Below are 7,058 nucleotides of genomic sequence, written 5' to 3' on the forward strand. Positions count from 1 at the left end.
AAAAGTAATCTCTGGGGACAGCTTTATCCTCTCTTTCTTGCAAAGCACAGTGGGGAACTGACTGAGAAGAGAAGAGAGAGAAGAGGGGGGTGGGGGTGGGGAAGAAAGACTGTTCTTCTTAATGATCAAATTACGGTCTTACCCTTTTTTGTTTGGATACAGGTTTTACTTTGGCTAGTTTAGGCTTAACCCACTTCAAGAGGTTTTTTTTTTTTTTTTTTTAGGTGAAACCTCAACAGCTTCGATATCTCCGGTTGAGAGGGGAAGAGGGTGACAGGAAAATTTTGTCAGAAAAAAATGGGAGGTAATATAGGGTTGCTGAATCCATTGCATGTATTGTAAACAAAGTAGAATTGGCTTGTACATTTAAAGGTAGAGAATCATGTAATAACTCTTGAAAAGGCACACATTGAGACATATCTAACAACGATTCTATACTCTTTTTCAAGAAGAGAGAAATTTTTAGTGTTATCAATTGCCAACATGTCACCATGCTTTCATGTATGGATGGCAATAGGTTGAATTGATATGTGTTTTGAGCTGTTTCGACCTTTTTACTCTCACCTTCTTGAATATAGTTGTAGTAAGTTAGTAGGTAGTAATAAATGTGGCACAATGGTTTCTTTGCTAACTCCTCATAGGTCTCAAGCAGTCATGTTTGATTGTAACGAGTCCCCGTCTGGCCTATACATCCCAAAAAAAAAAAAATTGATATGGGGTTTGAGCCTTCTGGCACCCAACTAGACTTGCGAATAAGGTGAAGGACAAGTTTAATTGTTTTCTTCAAACAGACTATGTGATACAAAGTGTAAGAATCTTCTAGAGCGTCAATGAGTCTTAATATGTTCATGTTGCACATACGCTTAGCGGTGGATACATGTCCCACCCACTACATTTTGGGTAAGGGAAAATTTTGGTTGAAAACAAAAAGGACATGTCTATCGTTGAGAATAAGTGCAATGAAGCCACGCTCGGTATCACTTAAGAAAAATAAGGGGTACGAAAGAGAAGAGGGGAGGGATCTATATGTCACCCTCATGTATTGGCGTTTGTTAGGCTAAGCCAATGAGCACATGAGAGGAAGTACCTAACTATGCATATACAAAGGTGACCAACATGGTTAGGGAGCAAAAGAGATACCAAGAGTGTTAGAGAGAAGGGAATGTGTGAGAGGGCATATATATTCCAACTCTGTGTACATCATTTTCCCATAAAATTGATGTGAATAGTTTTACAGTTTGATTGCACAAAAAAAATTATCATAAGTAAGATTGGTCGTTATAGCTGAATTTTTGTAGACAGGTGAACCTGAAAGATCAACTATTCACATGTCGAGTTTCAACTAAAATAGAATAGGTCAAATAAAAAAAAAAAAATTTAAATCCCCTAAAAATGAAAAAGATAATCCATTAATCTATTGGTGGATATTGGTCCTAAGTGAATGTATATACATACAGAGGAAATGAGTTTTCAACCTAATGAATTCTTGTCAAATCCCAACTCTTTGTACTGGAACTTTCATGATTAAAATAAAAAAAAAAGGTGGTGGTTGTGTTAAGCTAGTCTCTAGTACCATACGTGATGGTGCCTACCCAACAGAAGGTTGGGACCAAGCACAATGGTTTCCATATGAGAGATGGCTTAATGACAAGAATTGGCATGTTCTAGTGATGATTAATTATACGAGTTTCTTCATATTCCCTTAAAAAAAGTATTTTCTTTTAAATGAATAAAAATATATTTAAAAAAAAAATTTACTCCACAGAACCCACATAAGCTAGCCAAGGCAGCAACACCCTAACCAGACAAAACTAAGAAAAATTCTCTTAGCCTTCCACCATCTCTTGATGGCAGACCTCAAATGTGCCACTTAGAAGGTGATATGGCAATCTAAACATTTGATATCTATAGGAAAGTGGTTAGGATCACTATATATTAAATTCTAAATTTAAGTATACTTTTCATTTATGTCATACTTTGTCCTGTATTTTTCGATTGTTCGTGTATTAGTATGCTCTCTCAAGATAATCTCAGATTTTTCAATATATTTTTATTTTTAGCGCTCGAGTTTTGTTAAAATTTTGTATTTAAGGAGTTCTAAGGTCTATCTTTCCACAAAATTTAAACCTCATCTGAATTGACATGTTGCTATTATATTTGAGTTGCTTAGAAAAGTTTTCATGGTGAGCCATTAAAAGAGTAGTTTCTCTTTTAGATATGGACATCTATATATTGCACATCTTTAATGAAATCTCCTACTTCACGAATGAACACTCGAGAGGGAGTGCCTCTCGATTTGTTTATCAAAGGGCTCACATCATCACGGCAGAGAGAGAGAGAGAGAGAGAGAGACAATCATAAGAAAATAAAGTGTAAGAATAGTCATCCAAATGTTAATTTTTGACATATTTAATATGTTAAATGGGATCATAATAAATGTGTATTATTTGCAAATAGAACACACGTGAAAATGTATCATATATGTATTTAAAGATATGGAGAAAACTCATATACCTTAATATTCTTTCTCTAAGCTACCATTGAAATTCATTAAATAGAGATTTGGATTGTTTTCATATCACATCTTGGCCACTAAGACTGCCTTAATAATTAGTTGATCTTTTAAGATCAGCTTGACCTAAATAGTTAAAGGAATTGTGGTTACAAATTTAACATTAATTATATTAACAATGAGAGAAAAAGATTTATAAAGTATCTTTCTACAAATTCTTTTATATCTTTTTTATATAAATAATGGAGACCACGTTGATACTCTTTATTATTCTGATCATATATATGTGTGTGAATGATATCATTTTTCAACCTCTCATCTCATTGATGCAGTGCACAAGTGCACAGATGCTTCCTTATACTGCACTTTAGGAAACCGTCCCCCTAACAATTATAATTTTTTTTGGGGAAGAAAAACAATTATATCAAAGCCCTTGAAAATGGTGCCTAAAACAAATAATGAATAAGAGCACAGCGCATCTGCAACCAATCAAGACCTTTGGTCAAGAACCACACTATCCACCGTTTGTGTAGCTGGGGTAGTTTAGGGAAAGATGCAAACAGAAACATTACTCAGTTGTCTTTGATGAGAAAGATTGAGGAGAATATGGGAAACCTAAAAATAAAATGGCACAGAATCTTTACTGGTCAAAAGATGATGATGTCTCTGAGAAGTAGATTTGGTTAGTATTTTAATCAAAGTAAAAAATTGTATATCGCAGTTGTTGTGTCACTTTCGAAGGGGTTAAGGAGGATTGGGGGTAATATTGTAATTTTACATATGTTAAATTTAAAAAGTAATAGAAAGTAGGCAAAGCAGAGGGTGTGGACTGTGGAGACTGTGGAGGTGAAGCCGTGAAGGGGTATTTGGGGCTAAGAAAGTCACGTGCGCACGTGCTGTGGCAGTGGGGCGGTGCATCGTTAGGCATAAAGAAAAGGAAGGGACTGGTGAGGGATTTTAATATGAGATATTAAAGAAAGGGAAGGGTTGAAAACCAAAGAAATGAAGACAAGACTAAAGAGGGGGAGGGTTGATCAAATCATCAATGATCAACCCAACTCTTGATGGATATATAAATAATGTTTGACATATAAGATAGATATAAGAATTGAGAAGGAGAGATTATTTCAAAGTTGAGAAAATTTTCCATAAACAGACATCTTGTGAAGGCATCTCCAAGCATATCACTTCATTTTTATCTATTAATTTTGATAGATTTTTTAAGAGCGTGGCAATTTATCAAATAGGAAAAGATTGGGCATGTCACCATGTGTCATACTTTTTCCTCTATTTTTAAAAGAAAAAAAAAATCTTTTACCCTCCTATATCTTGTACTATGATTGCTGTATGTCACTTGTTTACTAAAAGTTGATCTCTCTTATTAAATTTCTTTCTGGTGACATTTTCAACCATCTTCCTCATCAAATTTCTTAACTTATTTTGATCAAATATTCTTTCATGCATTTGCATCATTCCTTCTCCCCTCTACCTATAGAGAACTCAAACTCTCTTCTCAAAGTTTTGAAAAACTCATTAAAAAAGGAAAAGTAACATTGCCCGATAGCACCCTCTATGCCTTCTCATATGAAGCAATGAAATGACCATCTCATCCCCACCCTTGGATGCTTGTACACTTACTCTCATTGGCCCCCACACTAGTGCAGGCCACGCAGCCTACAACAAACCCCTTCCCTTAACCAGTAAAAAAAAAAAAAGATAAGGAGAGGGATAGCTATGCCACCAGAGTGTTGCAAATTACGAGCCGCACCAATATGGGTTTGGGGTAGGATAGGACATTTCTACTACCAAGGTAAAATGAAATTTCTTATTTTTGGTAACTGTATGCCTTAAAATGGAATAATCCTCTTCCCTTATGTGTTCACAAATATCTTTACAGGTTTTGGTATATTTCAAAATACCTCTTTTAATGAGAGTGAGATTCCATTACAATGCACGCAACAACAAATTCAAGATAAACACAGCATTAGTTAGGGTGCGACACGCAATCAGCATGCCCAACCTTTTTTTCAAAATATATTAAAAGATTTCTCCAAACTGCCTGCTTAGACAACCTGCTCTCCAGACTCTTCCCTAAAGTCTTTAATAAAGGACTTAATTAAGGAGTAAAGGATGGAGAAAGATGGGGGAGGTGTGCAAGAATTGCGGGGCAATGCGCCCCCAGCGCACGACATCTTCCGCGAAATGAAACATTTATCAAATATTAAGGTCTCTTCACTCTCTCCTCTTCAGTCGACGTCGTCATCATCAACATCTATCATTCATTTCCATGCGTCGTAGTCCTTTATTCTTTCTTTCTTTCTCTTCCTTCTTCTTGTGGGAATATATCGAAATCACATTATCTCCCTCTTCCTTTCCTTTCCTAAGTCCTAACCCTCTCCTCCGCTTTGACCGCCCTAAACCCTTGCGCCCTTGCCTCGGTTCTCTTCCCTAAAGGCCCTTTTATCTATATATATATATATATGTGGGTCCTTGATGGTCTCTCTTATTTTTTTTCCAAAACCCTAGCTCTAGTCCCAACCTCACCCTTTTTGCCCCTTCCCACATCGAAGAATTAACCTCAAGTCAAGTCCTTTGCTCTATTTTCAACTTTTATATGTAAGCATCTTTGGTTGTAAAGGAGTGGAGTTAAATTTATCTTTGGAGTTTCTTAAATTTGATATTATTTGACATGTATGGCATTAGGGGTGTAAGTTTAGCCTTGACGTTTCAAACCCGTTCTAATTCATCCTAAGTCCGAATCCTATCTAACGGTCTAACCCGATTATGAAGGCCAACTGGCCCAACTCGACCTAATCTTGTGTGGGGTTGGGCCGGGCCTGGGTTGAGGCATAGAAAACCCAGCTCGACCCTAACCTGCCTTAAGTCTAACCCTAATTATTATTGTGCTTTATAGAATGCAGATATCTCTCCTAGCCAAGGGAGAGTCATATTTCCTGATGGGAGTTTCTTATTGTTGTCATTGAATTTCTTATGTAACAAGAATATGATAGAAAACAGTATAGCTAAAAGAGGGAGTACAAAGCCAAAGGAAAAACCTATCGTTGCATCCATTAAATAAGGAATGAGGAGAGGTGGGGGCTTGCAGTACTAGAGTTTCTTGATCCTTATAAAGCATTATTGTAGATCAAGATGAAATTCTAACAATAGTGAATGCTTGGATTGTGTCTTAATATGTTGACTTTTGATGGAGGGGATTAAAAAAATGGTCAAATGAAAAAATAGGGATACATGGAATCTCCATGAAAGAATGATAAAATATCACGTTCAGTATAGCTTAATAGAGGAATTCATTTTAGCGTTTTAATTAAAAACACTTTGGTTCAAATCTATCAATTTTCTTAATTTTCAAATGTTGCACTTATCGGATGTGATTCCACTAAGAAAACCAGTTAGGGTCAACCCGACCCAACCTGACCCAACCCACCCAACCGGCCCAACCCTGAGCCTGGTAGGATTGGGCCTAAGAATGAACCTGACAGTGTTGGATTAGGGTTGGGTTGAGTTTTGGGATCTAGGGTTAGGTTAGGGTTGTAAGAAACCCGGACCAACCCGGCCCTGTTTCACCCTTATATAGCATAAGGTTAATTACTTTAAGTTTTTTTTTTTTTTTCTTTATGGGAAAAAGAAGACTGCTTTGTCGTGTACTTCCTACACTTAGCCGAATAAACACATTAAATTATCAGCCCACATCCTGTAAAATAAAATATCTCGTCCATGTATGTGTCCATGTGCTTGCTCTCATTAGCCCTTCCTATCCCTCCTCCCCTCGCGCATTAGTGTTGGAGCTACATAACCAGATAATGACCTCTACATTAATACGGCATCAATAGAAACATATGCAGAAACATCAACAGGGATCAGATTTCCATCTTTCGTGAAAAATAGATTAATCATTCTTCCACCTCCTTTTTGTTTAGATGCGAAACTACTTTCTCCCTTTATTTTTTTGCTTTCATTTCATAGTGTTCTTTATTACTTTGGTTCATAAAAAGGTTTTTTCTTGCTTTGAACTTTCTCCTGTTTTTTTGCCCTTTTCACCTAGGTAATAACGCTTTGGACAGTTTGACTATGGAATTAATGGGGAGAATCTTTTGCCTTCTGTTGGCAGAATGGGGTGAACCTTGGATGGGTTATATGTTGAAAGTGGTGCAATTGTCATTCTGGTTTTTAATACTGAAAATTAGTGGCAATTTCGCCTACCATGGTCAAGACTTTCCCTCTGTTTCTTCAATGGTGCCGTACTATTACCATATCGTGTCAAAGTAGAAATCAGCAAGCCACTTCTTAGCTGCACTTTTTTTTCATTCTCAAGTATCCTCAATATTCAAATGGGGGAAAAAATCATTCAAATAGCATATTACCTCATATAAATATTGCAAATGTTTTAAATTTTAGAAGATGCATTTATATGGAGAAATTTTCCTCCAGCGGATGTGAAGGAAAAAGTACACTCATCTACGATTACAAATTTTCAATCCCCACAGTATGAAGTTGATAATATTCTTTACTGTTCTGCGATACTCTC

Source organism: Macadamia integrifolia, chromosome 11 (assembly GCF_013358625.1).
Source record: "Macadamia integrifolia cultivar HAES 741 chromosome 11, SCU_Mint_v3, whole genome shotgun sequence".
Taxonomy (NCBI): domain Eukaryota; kingdom Viridiplantae; phylum Streptophyta; class Magnoliopsida; order Proteales; family Proteaceae; genus Macadamia; species Macadamia integrifolia.